This window comes from Cetorhinus maximus, chromosome 20, assembly GCF_964194155.1.
Source record: "Cetorhinus maximus chromosome 20, sCetMax3.hap1.1, whole genome shotgun sequence".
Lineage (NCBI taxonomy): Eukaryota > Metazoa > Chordata > Chondrichthyes > Lamniformes > Cetorhinidae > Cetorhinus > Cetorhinus maximus.
The window spans coordinates 12,575,825-12,594,765 of record NC_135898.1 but is presented as its reverse complement, the minus strand read 5'-3'; the positions used below and the strand labels follow the sequence as shown (position 1 = coordinate 12,594,765).

The following is an 18,941-nucleotide window of genomic DNA, read 5'->3' as shown; positions in this document are numbered from 1 at the left end:
GAGGAAAGATCTGAATTCTGAGCTATCTGAAAGGAAGTATGCAGAGTAACCTGGAGGAACTTTCCATTCTCTCTGCGTCTATCAACTGTTATCACCCTACCTATCTTGGCCCATAAATAATCATTTCCACTGTGTTGTGCAGCATCTTGTGAAATTAATCTGCTGTGCCATGGACCGTTTTGCCTTTGCTCTATCCCTTTTAATGGGAAGAAGAATGGTACAATTGAAATACCAGCCTCCTGTAACCTTTCCAAGCATCTTTAGGTTATTTGATTTCAGCTTTATGTACTTCAGTTTTGAACTTCTGTTTAGGTAAAACTATATTTGATGACTGAGTGAAGTTGATTACATATGGGCTTTTCATGATGGGATGAGCAGCTCCATTTTATTCTGGCTGGAAGGATCCTAAATGAAATGAGTTTGATCGTCTCAATTTAGTTTCCAAAGTATTGTGCCTGTAGTGTAAAATTTCCCTTAGCTTATCACTAAATTCACAGTCATGTTCAGACCAGCCCCATCCTACTGGCTGGTGTGAGAAATAGAAAAATGTGAGTGCAGCAGAAGAGGCATTTGAAGATTGAAGCCATGTAGAGGAAGCTTCACGCTATGCCTCACCTGTGCTATGTTTGTCTCTGGAGTGCCTCGATGTTCACACAGGGAAATGAAACATGTTCCATTCCCCACCTTGAAGAACGCAAGATTCACAAAAAAATTAACGCTCTTAGAAGTATGGCATCACATAAGGCAAAAATAGCTGAGTACATTGACCTGAAGAAAAGGTCAGTAAAATGCTGTATTAAGGACAAAAGACATGAGTACAATTTCAACTTCAGTGAAACTGCTTAAAATTCTCCTGAGATTGCACAGCTTCTGATATAATTAAGTTTAATTCCGATCAATGAGATTTATTTACAAAAGATTCTTGTTTAAGAATGTATTGATTTGAGACGAATGGGACAAGGCTGCGCGGAAAATATCCTCATCAGGTTAGCTATTTGGTAGCAAAGAGAAGCTTGATGCAGTTTCAAAATATATTCTGTTCCCCTTCCATTCTAACTGCTGGGATCGGCACAACTTATTTCACTTTTAGTTGTTTGGTAGTACAGAACTTGAGTATTGCTGAAAAAAAGAGACATTTTGTCAAAGCTTTTCACCTTGCCCCATCAGGACAATGCACAAGAACACAATGTGAGGGAAAGCCACATATTTATACTGTAAGAGATGAGAGTGCTGATTGGTTGGCAAGTGGACTCTGATGAGTAGATCTGTTGCCATGGAGAATGCATCAGTTGATGGTGACTGATAGCATCATGTTCACATCATGTATTCTCCATGCCAGTGCCTTGAGGAATCAGAGTCCACTTGCTAACCAATCAGCACTCTCTTCCCATACTGTATAAATTTGTTGTTTTCCTTTGCATTGTATTCTTGCGAATTGTCCTGATGGGTGCAAGATGAAAAGCTTCAGTCAAGTGTTCATTTTACTTTCGTCACTTCAATTGAGGAGATGGCTAATGATCAGAGAATCATTGTTATACTGTGTGCCAATCTTGGATATGTTAAATTCTTAAGAAAGATGTTTATTTGCTGTTTTTAAAAAAATTGAAGCAGGAGATTGGGATGTGTTTGCACACGTGTATATTTTCAGGGAATAAAAGAAAATTGTCAAGGTTGTAATTCTGAAATCAAAATCAAGTGTTGAAAACGTACAACAGATCAGTCAACACCTGACAGAAAAAAGCACAGTTAAGTTATGGATAGGATTCTCTACAACACTGCAGAAGTGTCCCATCTGAAACTTTCCTCGATTCTCTTAGCTGTTGCGCTATGCATTTTGAGTTTACGCCATCAGTGACGTGTTGATTGGATCTGAAATTGAAGAAGAACAATTGACTGTTTTCATACAACGATAACAATGCCTTGATTTTGGAGAGGGGTGGGTGGGGGTTTTCAGAAACAACCGTCATTATAAATTGCAGGCGGTTGATTTAATGTAAGATATATCGCAGGCTGAAATAATACTATTGTCTCCCAATCAACAAAAAAAGTAGTAGGAAGTGTCACATTTTCAACTTGAATGCCACAAACATAAACCTGGCGAAGAGGACAGGTATTTTTACATGGATGAAAAGTAACATGCGTACTTGCACATTTCTGTGTGTTGTGCGTGCAGCAGTGAAAAAGAAGTTAAGCTGCAGCACAAACTTTTATGAAAAAGATATCAATTAAAAAAAAAATAAGTCTTTTTGCTTTTCTTCCAATTGGGAGCAGGTTTTACAAAAAAGAATCTGTTGAATTCAACTGAGCCGAAGTGATTATCAACAAATCTGGCGTTTAGCTAGGTAGCACTTTGTATATTATATGCAGGTTAATGTAAAATTAGTACCATAACCATTTTTGTGCCATTAAACGCGTGAATGCAAGTCTGTATTTCTTCTTTCTAAATCTATTCATAAAAAGCCAAATTTGTTGCATACTTTCAACCACTTGCTTATATAATGCAGTTAACACAGCAAAATATCTGAAGGTGTAAAACAAGGCTAATTCAAGCAGTGAGCAGGATTTCAGATTGGCGTTGAGGAAACTGACTGAAGGTGAGAAGGGAGAAAATATTTCAGGAAGATGTTTGAAGTTGTGAAAAGATGAAGCAAGGTGGAGGTGTTTTTTTATAATTTTGCTCTTGCAAGAGTTATGGGGAAAGCCTGATATCTGTTAGTATATGAAGAGATTTTAGTGCAAGTCTATGACAGGTCATTGTGCAAATGTGAGCCTGGGTGTTGAGGGTTTGCATGTTGACTTTGGAAGGCTTAATTCTTCTCTTATCTAACATGTACTCGTGTACATTTCAACCAGGATTACTGAATGATGATCAAGTATCGCTACGCTGGCTGATTTCTCTCCCTACCTTCTGAGGGCATTTGTTTTGTTCCAGCTGCTAGCTGAGATTTGCTGACTTCGTGTAGACCAAAATCTTGTTGCCATTCCTTATACCATGTGGTGTATTTGTCATTTAGAGTATTGCAGATCTTGAAGTTTTAAAACTGGATAATTGGCAAAATGGTTTGGTCTGGCATCAGCGTCTCAAAGAATTTCAGCTCAGGGTGCACTTGGTGATCTGGGCCCAAATGGTACTTGTTTCAGGAATTGAATTTTTACTTAAACTCATGCATATCACAGAACATGAACATGAACCAATGCAATCAACTGGTGTTTTAGAAAGTCAATTTTTTGAAAATATTTTCTTGGATTAAAAAATATTCCTGGATAGATTTGAGTTGTTCACTTTTATTAATACAGATGTTAAGGCATTTATCACAAAATTGCATTTTTAAATCAGTGTCTGGTTCACCAGCTGAGAGTAATCCAATTTCAAATACCTAAAAATGACTTTAAAAAGACGAAAGAGCTTTTTATTAGTTTCATTATGTGTAGGATGGTCAGTTTCTTAGTAAAGTAAATATTTTTAACATTTAAAAGGTGTCTATGTTAGCTTAATTTTAATAGCCTCCTCAAAGGCTTTCCAATAGAAGCATTTAGTGGAAACTTGCCATGCTAATTAATTCAGCCTGTGAGCAGGAACAGCTTCCAGCACAATGTCTTCTAAACAAGCTTAGATGATCGTGGAAACCCAATGAGCGCTGGACGTGGTTTTCTTTTGAAATTCCTCCATCTTCTGTGTTGCTTCGGGAAAATTGCGCTGGAAATACCAGGACCTTCCTATACCTTAGGAAGGGAGCCTGTGCCTTCAGAATAGAGAAGGGCAGAAGAAAGAAGTCTTTTACTGATATGAAAGGGAAATTAGCAGGTAATAAATATTATGAATTACTTTATTTCAAGGTCCATGTTTAAATAATTGTATTTTCACAAGCTATTATTTAAACTTTGGAAGCTCCTATACGTTTAAATTTATAATTGGGTTCTTCTCCATTTATCTCTGTTCTGTGGTATTTTTGCCAGAATGTGGTGTTAGAATTTATTTAGGGGAAGAACAACCATTGCAGACCATCTTACATCTGAAGAAAAATTGTGGGATTTTTTTCTTTCGTGTGAAATTTGGAAATAATTGTAAATCTACCTTGAATGCAAATTTCAGTAGTTAGTATCTCTGGGATGAGAGCTTTTTCCCTCGAAATATTACCTAAACCTTGAAAAATATTAGTATTTGGTTCACTCATATGTTGTGCATATGATGTTGTGCAGTTGAATAGTTAAAGTTGAAATCACCAGGAGATGTCACTGCAGAAACTGAGACAGTTGAGGAATAAACAGCAGCATGAATTTTCTCTTTGACTCTTATTCTTTCTTCACACATTTCTGTGGGTTTTGACTCTTCTGAGTCCTGGCATTTTTCAGCAACAGGATCCCTTGCTCAGAATTATACACTTCTCTCTCAAGTCCAGTACAGTGAAGCCTCTTTTTATCTTTATCTGTTGTATATCTGTGTTACTAGTCATAAACCCTTGCTTAAATAGTGGAAAGACATAAAATATTCCCATACCTCTTTGTACTTAGTACACTGAATTTTTGCTATTGTATAGGTGACCGCAGCAGTGATGATTCTTCTGAAACATCCCAGATGACATGAATGACCATATGGCCTATTTTCCGGTGCTATTTTTTTAAACAAGTGAAGTGATGAATGTATGGAGAATTTCCTGCTCCTCTTTGAATTGTGCTATGTTATTTTACAACATCCACCTGAACCTGATGGGCCCTTAATTTCAGCACATGATGTGAAATAAAATCTTCAACATGTAGCATTCTCTCTCGAATTTTGGCCTAAATTATGAGACCAAATTCTGGTGGGGGAATTATACTCTTAGTTTAATGATCAAGATGGGAGTATGTTACCAACTTGGCCAATTCGATCATCAGCTGCTGCAATATCAGCCCCTTCCCTTTTTCAACCCCAACGAGATGAGATATATGGCAGTGAAAATGTTTCAGTTTAAATAAAAATCACTTGGTGCAATAGACAATGTGATGGTATGTGCTCGAAGGATCCAGCCAGGGTCACAGCTGAGAGTAACAGCGTTTGCTCAGGTTAACCAAACTTAACTGCAGTTTAACGTTATCTGTATATTTAAAATATATTTTGGGTTGTAGCTTGATAAACCACCCCTTGATTGAAAATAAAATATTAATCATCATATTTTTTCGAAGAACAGTTTTGGTTTGGGATAAAGACAAAATCTGAGGAAGGCCATTTGAACCTTTAGAATTCTTATGCCCAGAGAAACTTAGAGCATCCAGTATCTGTTGAATGATTCCAGCGTTTTGGTTTGCAATATCTTATCCAGAAGTCCATCCCGTGAGTAGGTCATTTTGTGAAGAGTTCCTCGTGCAATTTGAAATGGTTTGAGATTTAGCTTTTGAGTTTACTGGCTTAAAAAGCAATGGTCACCATTTAATGCCATAAATCCCAAGTTTCTTAAGTCTTGCCTTAAAAGTCTTTCAAAGTTGCCTCGTGTCCGTGACTAGAGCTGTTCAAGGCCTCATTTAACAGTTGAAGTACGATTTGTTTTGATGTGCTCTACTATATTTTCTACGCAGTTAAACATTCTTCTTGAGTTGTAAAAAGTTAAAGACCAGGCTTGATGTTAGGGCAGGATGAAGATGAATATTCAGGTCTAAACATGAGATTGAAATTGAAATGAAGAGCTTGTTCCCCTGCTTAGACAGTGCAGTCGCTGATACTGGCTCCTAAAAAAGTCTTATGTAGTAATTAGACAAGCAAAGATCAAATTACTGAGAAGAAATGTGATATTCAACTCAGTGTTTTATGTCAGTACGTAGGACATTTAACCTAATTTATCCATCTTCATTTTATTTCCAAAATTTTCATTCCAGCTAGCTTATGGCAGCACAGGCACCGAGCCCTCTCCGATAACACGGAAGTGGCCTGTGTGGGAATTGACAATGAGCCTTCTGATCATTGCTTCAGTTGATGCCCACAAGTGTATTTTACTGCAAGAGTCACTAGATAGTGGACAGGAACCCTGATTGACTTTACCCATTTGGTTCACAGTCCGATATCCTGCTAATACTCAGCTGGCATGAAAAATGGGAATGGGACAAGTTACCTGAGGACAGCTGAATCTTGTGTTAGTTAAAGTTGGCACCTTTAAGGGAAAGAGGGAAAACATTGTGGGGTTTGTCAATCTGGCAGATTACCAAGAAATCTTCCTTAATATCTATTTTGGATCTACGTTTTACATTTTCGCTGGTCTTCCCTGATTTAGAAGTTATTGTCAGAGTGTTACCTGCACCTTAGTTGCCTTTTCTGCAGACAGCAAATCTGGAAGCTTTTTGTTTCTTCTCAGCTCAATCTCTTGATACTGGGAATCAGAATTCAACTTCTGCTCTTCAACTACTCCTTCATTCACTCTCCTAATCATTGGTGTGGTCTGCAACTGTTTAAACCTGCTTTATAATGGGCTTAAATCTGTGGGTTACTGAATTCTTTTTGACAACGCACAGGGAGCAACTATGTCCCTTATGTGATTACATTTTATTTGATCAATAATTATCTCCTTCTGAATTTGCAAGTCAGCTTTTAAATAGTTCCTTTAAAGTAGCCATTTAAATTAACCATCTAATCTGGCTCACTTGAACCAGTGATGATTTGAACTGCATAGACCTTTAAACAGAGCACTTGAATTTTAGTTTGTCACAGTTGTCAGCCCAGAATGGTTTCTATGCTTATTCTGAATCATTAGGGGACCATTTCTTTTGCATCAACTGGCGTTGGCATGGAGAACTTTGGCGTCAATGTTTGATTGTGATATTAGTTTAAATTTTAGCAGCAACTAAGAAAAATGAAATTTCCTTGGTCACTGCATCCCTTAACTGGAAAAGATCGCACATTTAGACTTGCCTTGTGCAGCTTTAAATGTAACTATGTTTACTTAAAATTCAACAATTTATAGAGGCAAAGATGCAACTGGAATGTCATGCAATTAAAGCTGTTGAAGAGTTGTAGAACTTTGGACAAGTGGTCATTAACCTCTTTTTAAGTTTCAGACCTACAAAAGGCATCCTTTGGTTCTGCAATTTGATGGAATCCAGCTAACAAACACTTAGCTATGGAACCCTTCTGTTAGGCTGAGACTGAACAAGTCAAAACTGAACTGAGTACCGTCTGTTCTGAGGACTCTTTTACCTTTACCGATTCTTTTACCTTCGCCAATTCAAGTACCAATCGAGCTTGATGAAAATTAAATATGAAATCATCAATGCTGTTTTTCCCCTCAAGACAAAGAACTCATGACATCCAAATATTTACTGATAAAGTACAAAAAGACAGGAATTAATCCTTGGAGGTGAATAAAGGAGCCTTTAAAAATGCAGCTTTGTACACAATTGTAACCCTTACAATTTACAGATACCTTGAAATTTTTTATGTGCATTTTCTACCCAATGACGGTCCTAAAGTGTGTTAGAGGAGATGTAATAGATGGACTGGCACTATTTCGAAGAAGAGTAGTGGAGTAATCCCCAGTATCCTGACCAATATTGATCTCTCATTTAACATAATTAAAACAGATTATTTGGTAATCACACTGCTGTTTGTGGGAACTTGGTGAGAACAAATTAGCTGCTCTCTTTCCTACAATTCAACAGTGACTTCACTTTAAAAGTACTCCATTAAAGGGTTTGGGAATGTCTTTCAGCAAGTTTCTCATGAAAGACATTATTGAATTGCAACTAATTAAAATTATTGTCACAGAGTTCAGTTTGAGATTTTTAATTCGGGGAAGGACTACTTTAAACTGATTCTGCAAATATCTTTTAAGAAGCTGGGAAATATTGATAAGATCGCAGCCAATGTTATTCGCTGACCAAGCCAAATCCCAGAGGGAAACTTGTCTTACCGATCATAACTTTTTTTCTGTATTTTGAAAACAAGGAGATAAGTACTGATCCCAGAAGCATAGAATTCCAGTAATACTTGTAGGATTTTAAAATTAAAAGATTTATTAACAAGAAGAAAAAAAAACTTAAACACACAAGAGTAAAATTACACTTAACAGTCTTCGAAAACATTCCCTAAAAAAACAAACCCACTTGGTCAGATTGCGCAAGTTAACTACTTGGCAACAGCTCCCTTAAAGATTTTTAACAGTAAAAATTGTTGCTACTTGAATAAAGTATACCACAGGACTTCCCACTCTCTTCCACCCTGCTGTGGGAATCCAAAGGAAGTTCAGAAACAGACTGTTTTCTAAAAACAAATGCTTCCCTGCCTTGAAATTGGATAGCTGCTTCAAATTCACAACTTTTCTCAGCACAGAGCTGGCCTTAGGATATCTCCCCCACATAGCTATGTCAACTCAAATTAACCTCTCTCTTCTTTAAATATCTTTTTTTCATTTTCATCCAAGACTCCATTGTCCTGAGCACATCTTTGAATTCAACTTTTTCAAAATATAAAAATCTTTCATGTCTTCATATTGCCTCCACTTTCGGGTCAAATATAATTTTATAACCTTCCCTTCGTTACTTATCAAACCTTTGTAAGCTGTCAAAGTCCCTTAAACTCACTTTGAAATTTAGCAGCTGAAAAGTCAAGTCCTCGCCTATTACCTAATGCAAAGTTTAAAACTCAACTTATTTACTTGAAATTCTAACTCACCGTAGCCTCTCATTATAAATGCATGCATCGAGCACCTTAACCTTTCACCTCTTACATCTCACAGGAAAGCTGTCTTTATCAACCTTCTCCCAGCTAAATTACCGATGGAAACACACATACACAGCCTTCATCACAGAATGCGAACATATTCCCAAAAATATTAAAAAAGATAACATCCATCTTCACAATAGCTATTAGGAGTTCTGATTTTTACCCAATCCACGGTGAATAATTGAATCATACTAACTAGGTGGGTCTTTTGCCAAAGAAACAGTGACATTTCAAACTAAAAATGAAGCATTACTTTAAATAGATAATTGCTGTTAATTCCCAGAATTAAAATGCAGCAAAGGTTACTGACGAACATTGGGATCCTTGACAGAAAACATGGACCTTATTGATGTAAATAACCTTCTCATTTCTGCCAAAATAATGAAGCCATCTTCAACAGTGCTCCATTCATCAAGCATGAATCAATCTTTTAAGCTCTAAATCCGCCAGTGATTTCCGCCATTGGCAAATAGGAAGAATATGCAATAAAAGTGAAATCTGATTTGTTCCTTTAGCTCTCAAGGTACCGATTGTACAGGGTACTTGGTCCTATCTAGTGAAAATATTCTCATCTACAATATGTGCAGTCTTTCAGAGTTGCCTTTATTTTAGTTTGTTCCCTGTTTGCTTTTTGGAAACTAGGTAGTTGGAGGGCGATCACATGTGACGCTCATAGAAACATAGAAAATAGGAGCAGGAGTAGGCCATTCAGCCCTTCATTCATTATGATCATGGCTGATCATCCAACTCAATAGCCTGCTCCCGCTTTCTTCCCATATCCTTTGATCCCTTTCACTCCAAGAGCTATATCTAACTCCTTCTTGAAAACATACAATGTTTTGGCCTCAACTACTTTCTGTGGTAGCGAATTCCACAGGCTCACCACTCTCTGGGTGAAGAAATTTCTCCTCATCTCAGTCTTAAATGGTCTACCCCATATACTCAGACTGTGACACCTGGTTCTGGACTCCCCCACCATCTGGAACATCCTTCCTGTATCTATCCTGTCTAGCCCTGTTAGAATCTTATAGGTTTCTTTGAGATCCCCCACCTCATTCTTCTGAACTCCAGCGAATATAATCCTAACCGACTCAATCTCTCCTCATACGTCAGTCCTGCCATCCCAGGAATCAGCCTGGTAAACCTTTGCTGCACTTCCTCTATAGCAAGAACATCCTTCCTCAGATAAGGAGACCAAAACTCCACACACTATTCCAAGTATGGTCTCACCAAGGCTCTGAACAATTGCAGCAATACATCCCTGCTCCTGTACTCAAATCCCCTCACTATGAAGGCCAACATACCATTTGCCTTCTTTACTGCCTGCTGCACCTTCAGCGACTGGTGTACGAGGATGCCCAGGTCTCGTTGCAGATTCCCCTCTCTCAATTTATAGCCATTCAGATAATCTACCTTCCTGTTTTTGCTACCAAAGTGGATAACCTCACATTTATCCACATTATACTGCATCTGCCTTGCATTTGCCCACTCACTCACTCTTTATTTTCCCTCCTAAGTTTTGGCAAAGGGCCTGACCTTCACTCCACATGACAAGTTGAGGCAAGGAATTGTATAGTATTATATAGTATTCACAGAAACAGGTTTTCAAGCCAACAAGTCCTTTCTGGTGTTTATGCTGTTCATGAGCCTTCCACCATTCTTTATCTAACCGCATCAACATGTTCTTTTGTTCCTTTCTCCCTCAGGTGTTCATCTAGTTTCCCTTAAATGCATGTATGCTCATTGCTTCAATTACACTTTATGATAGCCACTTTCACATTCTAACTGATCTCTGGGTAAAAAAGTTTATTTGGAAATTCCTATAGGATTTATTTTTAACTTACATTTATGATACCTAGTTCTGGTCTCACCTGCTTGTGGAAACATATTCTCCACATCTACTCATCAAGCCCTTTAATAATTTTTAAGACCTCAATCAGACCATAGCTCAGCCTTCTCTAGTGATAAGAGCTGTTTCAACTTTTCAAGTAGACTAACACTCTATGGTGAGTTTGTGCACAATGCAGTCAGCTGCACTAAAATATGGTAAGGAGCTAGATTCAGACCAAGAAGGCTCCACAAATTTCTCCTCTGCTCTAACTTGCTGCTTTGCAGAGTTGGCAGCAGAAGAAAATCTGCAAGGAAATAGGTTGGTTGCTCAGCCTGGAGTACTGGTGTAAGTTTCTTTTTTGTCCGGAACAGGTGAGGCACAAATATGGTTTAAAAGAATATGACTTGATGAAGTGTTTAAACATTGCAGCAAGAGGTTTTTGATAGCAGTTGTGGAGGCAGTGGCATAGTGGCATTGTTACTGGACTAGTAATCCAGAGGCCCAGCGTAATGCCCCGGGGACGCAGGTTTGAATCTGGATTTGAATTTGACCAATAAAAATCTGGAATTAAAAGTTTAATGATAATCATGAAAGCATTCTCAATTATCATGAAAACCCATCTGCTGCCGTTACCTGGTTTGGCCTACATTTGACTCCAGACCCATAGTAATGCCCTCCCAAATGGCCTAGCAAGCCACTCGGTCCTATCAAATGGCTAGAAAGTAGCATTTATTACCTATCATTAGCCAGCATTTATTGCTGTCTACTTGAATTGCTGCAGTCTGTGTGGTGTAGATACACCCACAGTGCTGTTAGGAAAGGAGTTCCAGGATTTTGACCCAGTGACAGCAAAGGTACGGGATATATTTCCAAGTCAGGATAATGAGTGGCTTGGAGGGAAACTTGCACGTGGTGGTGTTCCCATGTGTCTGCTGCCCATGTCCTAGATTGCAGTCATGGGTTTGGAAGGTGCTGTCTAAGGAGGATTGGTGAGTTCCTGCAATGCATCTTGTAGATGGTACACACTGCTGCCACTGTTTGTCGTTGGTGGAAGGAGTGAATATTTGAGGATGGAATGCCAATCCAGCAGGCTGCTTTGTCCTGGATGGTCAAGCTTCTTGAGTGTTGTTGGAGCTGTGCTCATCCAGGAAAGTGAAGAGCATTGCATCACACTCCTGACTTGTGCATTGGAGATGGTGGACAGGCTTTGGGGAGTCAGGAGGTGAGTTACTCAGTGCAGGATTCCTAGCTTCTGACCTGTTCTTGTAGCCACTGTATTTATGTGTGGTCCAGTTTAATTTCTAGTCAGTGGTAACCTCCAGGATGTTGACATGTGAGGGTTTGTGCCAAAGTTGGGAGAGCTGTGTAACAGACCAGTCAAACAACAGCCTGGCATAGTCATAATCACGGAATCATACCTGACAGATCATGTCTCAGACACCACTATCACAATCCCTGGATATGCCCTATCCCATCAGCAGAACAGACCCAGCAGTGGTGATGGCACAGTGGTATACAGTCAGAAGGAAGTTGCCCTGGGAGTCCTCAATATTGTCTTTGGACCCCATGAAGTCTCATTGTATTAGGTCAAACATGAGCAAGGAAACCTCCTGCTAATTGCCATGTACAGCCTCCCCCTCAGGTGATGAATCAGTGCTCTTCCATGTTGAACACCACTTAGAAGCACTGAGGGTGGAAAGGGCACACCATGTACTCTGGGTGGGAACTTGTCCATCACTGAGAGTGGCTCAGTAGTGCCAATACAGACTGAGCTGGCCAGGTCGGAAAGGACATAGCTGCTAGACTGGATCTGTGGCAGGTGTGGAGGGAACTGACAAGAAGGAAAAATATACTTTACCTCATCCTCACCAACCTGCCTGCCACAGATGATTCTGACCATGACAGTATCAGAAGGAGTGACCACCGCACAGTTCTGGTGGAGACAAAGTTCTGCCTTCTTATTGAGGAAACCCTCCATTGTGTTGTGTGGCACTAGCACCATAAGAATTTGAACAGATTTCACAACTCAAGAATGGGCAACCACGAGGAGCTGTGAGCCATCAACAGCAGAATTGGTACTTGAGTACAATTTGTAACCTCATGGCCTGGCATATCCCCCAATCTACATTTACCAACAATCCAGGGGATCAATCCTGGTTCAACAAAGAGTGCAGATGGGCATGCCAGGAACAGACAAACCTAAAAATGAGATGTCGACCTGGTGAAGCTACAACACAGGACTGCTTGCATGGCAAACGTATAAGCAGCAAGAAATAGAGCTAAGTGATTCCACAACCAATGGATCAGATCTAAACTCTGCAGTCCTGCCACATCCAGCCGTGAATGGTAGTGGACAATTAAGCAACTCACTGAAGGAGGAGACTCCACAAATATCCCCTCACTCGATGCAAAAGATAATGCTGAAGCATGTGCAACAATCATCAGCCATAAGTGCCAAGTGGATGACATACTCAACCTTCTCTGGAGATCCCCAGCATCACAAATGCCAGTCTTCAGCCAATTCGATTCACTCCACATGATATGAAGAAATGGTTGGAGGCATTGGTTACTGCAAAGGCTGTGGCCATGATAATGTTCTGGCAATAGTACTTTAGACATGTGCTCCAGAACTTGCCGTGCCCCTAACCAAGTTATTCCAGTACAGCTACAACACTGGCATCTACCCAGCAATGTGGAAAATTGCCCAGGTATGTCCTGCACACAAAAAGCAGGACAAATCCAACCCAGCCAATTACCAAACATTCAGTCTGCTCTCGATCATTGGTAAAGTGATGGAAGGGGTCATGAACAGTGCTATCACAGAATCACAGTGCAGAAGAGGCCCTTCGGCCCATTGAGCCTGCACTGACACGTGAGAAACACCTGACCTACCTACCTAATCCCATTTACCAGCACTTGGCCCATAGACTTGAATGTTATGACGTGCCAAGTGCTCATCCAGGTACTTTTTAAAGGATGTGAGACAACCTGCCTCCACCACCCTCCCAGACAGCGCATTCCAGACCGTCACCACCCTCTGGGTAAAAAAGCTTTTCCCCTCATCCCCCCTAAACCTCCTTCCCCTCACCTTGAACTTATGTCCCCTTGTGATTGACCCTTCAACAAAGGGGAACTGCTGTTCCCTATCCACCCTGTCCATGCCCCTCATAATCCTGTACACCTCGATCAGGTCGTCCCTCAGTCAAGCAGCACATAGTGCAATAACCTGCTCGTTGATGCTCATTTTGGGTTCCGCCACAGCCACTCAGCTCCTGACCTCATTACAGCCTTGGTTCAAACATGGACAAAATAGCTGAACTTGAAGAGGTGAGGTGAGAGTGACTGCCCTTGACATCAAGGTAGCACTTGACAGTGTGTGGCATCAAGGAGCCCTAGCAAAACTGGAGTCGATGGGAATCGGGGAAAACTCTCCGCTGGTTGGAGTCATACCTAGCACAAAGGAAGGTGATTGTTGTAAATAAATCATCTCCATTCCAGAACATCACTGCAAGGGTTCCTTAGAGTAGTGTCCTGGGCCCAACCATCTTCAGCTGCTTTATCAATGACTTTCCTTCCATCATAAGGTCAGAAGTGGGGATGTTCGCAGATGATTGCACAATGTTCAGCACCATTCATGAATCCTCAGATACTGAAGCAGTCCGTGTCCAAATGCAGCAATACAATATCCAGGCCTGGGCTGACAAGTGGCAAGTAACATTTGCACCACCAAAGTACCAGGCAATGACCACCTCCAACAAGAGAGAACCAAGCCTTCGCTCCCTGCTATTCAATGGCATTACCACTGTTGAATCCTGCACTGTCGACATTCTGGGTGCGGGGGGGTTACCATTGACCAGAAAGCAAAGTGGAAAAGCCAAATAAATACTGTGGCGACAAGAGCAGGTCAGAGGGTAGGAATCCAGTGGCGCTTAACTCACCTCCTGACTCCCCAAAGCTTGTCCACCATCTACAAGGCACAAGTCAGGAGTGTGATGGAATACCACCCACTTGCTGGATGAGTGCAGCTCACACAACGCTGAAGAAGCAGGACACCGTCCAGGACAAAGCTTTCTACTTGATTGGCACCACATCAACAAACATTCACTCCCTCCACCGCCAACGCATAGTAAAAGCAGTGTGTACCATCTACAAGATGTACTGCAAAAATTCACCAATTCACCAAAGAATTGCTGTGAGTCACTTCAAAAATTGACCTCACAAACAGAGGATTTGAGGAATCGCACCACCGCCTACTTGAAAAAAAATTAAAATATCTCTGTTCAAGGACAGGCAGCAAAAAAAAAATCAGTTTTGCCTCCCTACCCTGTCCGTAACAAGTGTTTTAAAGGACCAAAGTGGGGCCGAGAGATGTAGAGTTGCTGTATAAATAGGAGCTCATGTTGACTGAAGTCTCAACTTTACTCATGAAGGTATCTTTACCTTTTTTATCCTGAGCTGCAAAAATTGATGGAAAGCCAAAGTGGAGACCTTTGTCTGAAGAGTACTGAGCCCTCCTACCTCTTAGTTGAGCCACAGAAGTGCACACCCCTGTAATAGCAACATTGGAGCTTCCAGGAGGGAGGAATTGCAGCTGCAAAAGGGCTACTGCAGCCAAAAGTGGTAAGTATCTGAAAGACTAAAAATTTGGGGAAAATAAAACAAGGCTGCGACATGAAAGATAAAGATCTAGCATCTACTGGTCAATAATGATTACGAGTACTTGTGTACAGAGGTTATAGCAACGAATGTCATTGCTTGGGTACTCCACTGGCCTTGCTATTCTCTTAACTCCTTTTGCGTTTTTTGTGTGTAGATCCTTTTGCTCTGGGTAGAACAGCATTGACCTTTGAAAACCCCACGGGTTTGAACCTGCTCAGCTTTCCAAATTGAATGTGTTTTAGTTTTTAATACATTTCAAACTGTAAAAATGAACTGAGCTTGTTTTTCCTCTTCTTTCGGTGTGGAATCATGACTAGATATGGTTTCTTCGATGTTGGTTGCCTTCCTTAGCTCCAGCAAGTGACCATTCTTGATGTGAATCTAAACAGTGAGCATTAGCGGAGGATTCAGGTGTAGGGTCTACCTTTGTTCGAGAAAAGGCACCTTCCTACATGTATGCAGATTTCAAAAGGATAAGTATTTTCCAAACAGCCCATCTCACTGCATCCCACTCGCTCATTCTACTCATCTGCCCTACCCACTCCACATCCCAATAGACCCTACTTCCCAGGCAGAATTTTACTCCCTCTGCTGGCAGGTTTATAGGCAAGGTGGGATGGGGGAGCGGTGGTGGCCATAAAATTCTTTGGATGCCATTCCCAAGGGGCTCTCGCCTGCCCCGACCTGTCTGCAATTTTATGGTAGGACAAGCAAGGCCAAGGCTGGCCGGCCATTCTACCCTTGCCCCAGTTGAGGCTGCCAATTAAGGGCCACTGAAGGCTGTTTCCCGTCCAGCCTCAATTTTCAGGCTGACAGGAGGAGTTCAGAGGCATGGAGAAGCCTGAAAAATAACCCTACTCAGGCCTTTGACAGGAAGTTGGAGGCATGCCTCCCTCAGCAGCCTCCTTTCAACATTGAGCGACCCACCCCACCCCCCCCAAAAGGCTGGCCCCTCCGGGTGCTCCCTCTCCCCCTGGTCACTCCACCAACATCCCTACCCCCTCTGTCCACCCATCCTGGGCCTCACCTCACCTTCCTGTGCTGAGACAGCATACTTAGCTCATCTGCTCTCCCGGCACTTAGCCTTTAGGGACTGCTTACAGCCCTGTACCTGTTCACTGCAGCTTCTAGCCCTGCTCAGTCTGTAGAGCTGCCAGCCTACCGGACTGGCTGGCCACTCTCTGACGCAGGACTTACTCCCGACTGAGGGGCCAAACGAGCCAATTAATGCTTTTTGGAGCATTAAATGGCCGTGGGGCAGCCAGTATCCGTGGCTGTATGTTGGCTGCTGAGTCCTCGGATGGTGGGAATGGAAATTCTGCCAGCCAAAAATTCCGGGTCCCCATGTCATCCATTGCCACCCCTCTAACCCAGCACCACCCCTATCCTCCACCCTTCCCACTCATACCACCTCAATCCAAGACAACTGTAGCCAACTATAGCACCCGTACTGAAAGCTAGTTGACTAAACACAGACTAGGAAAGGAACGTAGAACCTTTGAATATGTTAGTGACTGACTGATTTATCAATTGAGCCTTCAGGATATTATCTCTTATTTGAAACATTATGTTGCATAGAGGGAGATTAAATGTTTTTGTCCTGCACAGTGACCATTACAGGAAGTAAGAGATTTGATGATCAGGATGTCCAGCACATTTGATGGGTAGTTGCAGAGGGGAAAGTAACACAAATAAATTCTGAAGTAGAGTGGAACCACGCAAAGCCTGCATTTAAAGTTAAAGCAGAAAATGTGGTATGTTGTGCCTCCAGCACACATGATACTGAAAAGATGCGTTAGCATTTCTGATCAGAACTGTTGAGAAGGCCAAACCCGAAAGATTAACCTTCTACTTAATCTTATCTGACACTGTTCCCTCTAATTTTTCTTTGTAGGGCATGGCCTGTTTATTGTGCTGCGCGTTATATTTCAGATTGCTGCCTGCCTGTGCATGTGTGTATCTTGTGAGCAATGTTGGGTTGTGTGCAGCCTGTTGAGTGCATTTTGTGCTGCACTCCGGATTACTGTGCGACCTCACACCTGACACAGTTTAGAGGAAACATTGCTGTTAAGCATTTACAGCATTTGTTTTTTCTTCACATTTCTGCTGTTTACAAATTTTCCCTCTGACAGCCCCACGTGACATGACTGCGTAACATTGATGACCAGGAAATGGAAGTGCCTTTGGGGTCACATAGCTTAACCCAATGACTTTCCCCCTCCCTGAAAAATAACTGGGTATATCAGAACTGAGGACTAGTTGCTTTGCATGTTCAAAATCCTTCAGACATGAGGATTTTTCAAATTTTGATTTGCTAATCTGGTAGAATTGTTCATTTTTTAAATCAACATTTCCACTGTTTTAAAAAAAAACAAGCAACAGAAGCTTGTAATGCACTGCTTTTCTAATAGGATAGAGGTTTATCTTTAAAAGCTTGGTTGCAGGGTAGTGAAAACAGCAGCGTTGCCTTTTCATGAGCAACTATTGCTTCATTCATCTGGCAAAAGATTAAATTATTTTGGTGATTGTGCACTGCAGTTGCTTGCCAGTCCTAAATGCTAGGCTGCAGGTTGAATTATTCAAACCTTTTCGCGACAAGCTGGCTTCAGTCCAGCCATTCGGGATACATCAATCGAGGAAATAATCCAGACCATCAGGGAAAGTATGCCTGAAGCACAGGGCCAATCCACAGCTAGAGTGTTTGCATCCTGTGATTGGACAGTATTAGGTGTTCTGATGTTCTGCTGCATACTGATTTGTTGGTTCAATGTCATGACAATAGGTCTTACCGATTAAAAACTACATAGATCTGTCAGCAATATGGTGGCATTTATAATAGGTTTGGCAGGGTGCACTGAACAGGGAAAATGTGGGGTTTGATTTCCATAGCTTAAACTTGGAATGTATAATATTGATGCATTTTCTCTTATGTTTATGTTACATATAACTAAAGAAAAATCAGTATTTATGCATGAATGAAATTGTGTGAAAACCAAGCAAGTACTGATGCTTTTGATTCTTAACTTGCTTTTGCTGTGGATATTGTTTCCTGAGTATGAGCCACATGCAGGTGCATTGTTATTGATGTGAATTAAGGCAGCTGGCTATTTGACTGCTGAGGGCAGCACAGTCAGGCTTCATCCTATCCTTAGATAAAGGCTTTTTATCCTTAATGTTACCATCAGCACCTTCTTTAGCTAGCACCACCACTATTAACAACCCTTTGACCTTTTGTTTATGACATCTTTGGCAATTTCTCCTTTGCCTCCACCTATCGCTGGCCTTTTATCCAGCTTCACCTGCTCCACCCCTTCTTAAACGGTAGAAATTTCACCACATTTTTACTTCTCTTTAGCTCTGAAGAAGAGTCATACAGATTCGAAACGTTAACTCTGTCTTTCTCTCCATAGATGCTGTCAGACCTGCTGAGTTTTTCCGGCATTTTTTGTTTTTGTCTGATCCTATCCTTACCTGACATTGTCTCACTTGTCTGCTCTATCAGGAATTGTTAGTTATAGGACAGGAAAGTGCCGAGAACAATTGTAGCACTTCAGTCGCTGATGTGCTTCAGGTTAGCCAGCTCAGACCAGAATCTGACTTGAGACCTGCTGGTGTGTGTGGCCATCTCACACAGAGCCTTTAATTACTAAACTGACAAGGAACAACCCAGCTTGACCTCAAGATATAGAGGTGATTTAAAAAAAAATAATCAATTGATTTAGAAAATGTTTACTGCATTGAAACATTTCAAGATGCTTCAAATAC

The 18,941-nt window shown here is 41.0% G+C and overlaps 1 protein-coding gene across 1 annotated transcript in view; it reads left to right on the top strand.

Annotated features, from left to right (window-relative positions):
- The first annotated feature begins 14,723 nt into the window (after positions 1-14,723).
- Positions 14,724-18,941, top strand: part of LOC144694846 (dihydropyrimidinase-related protein 2) — a 58,276-nt gene continuing 54,058 nt past the window's right edge. The window contains exon 1 of the mRNA XM_078565488.1: positions 14,724-15,137. The gene's annotated coding sequence lies outside the window, so the exon portion shown is untranslated. The remainder of the gene's footprint in view (positions 15,138-18,941) is intronic.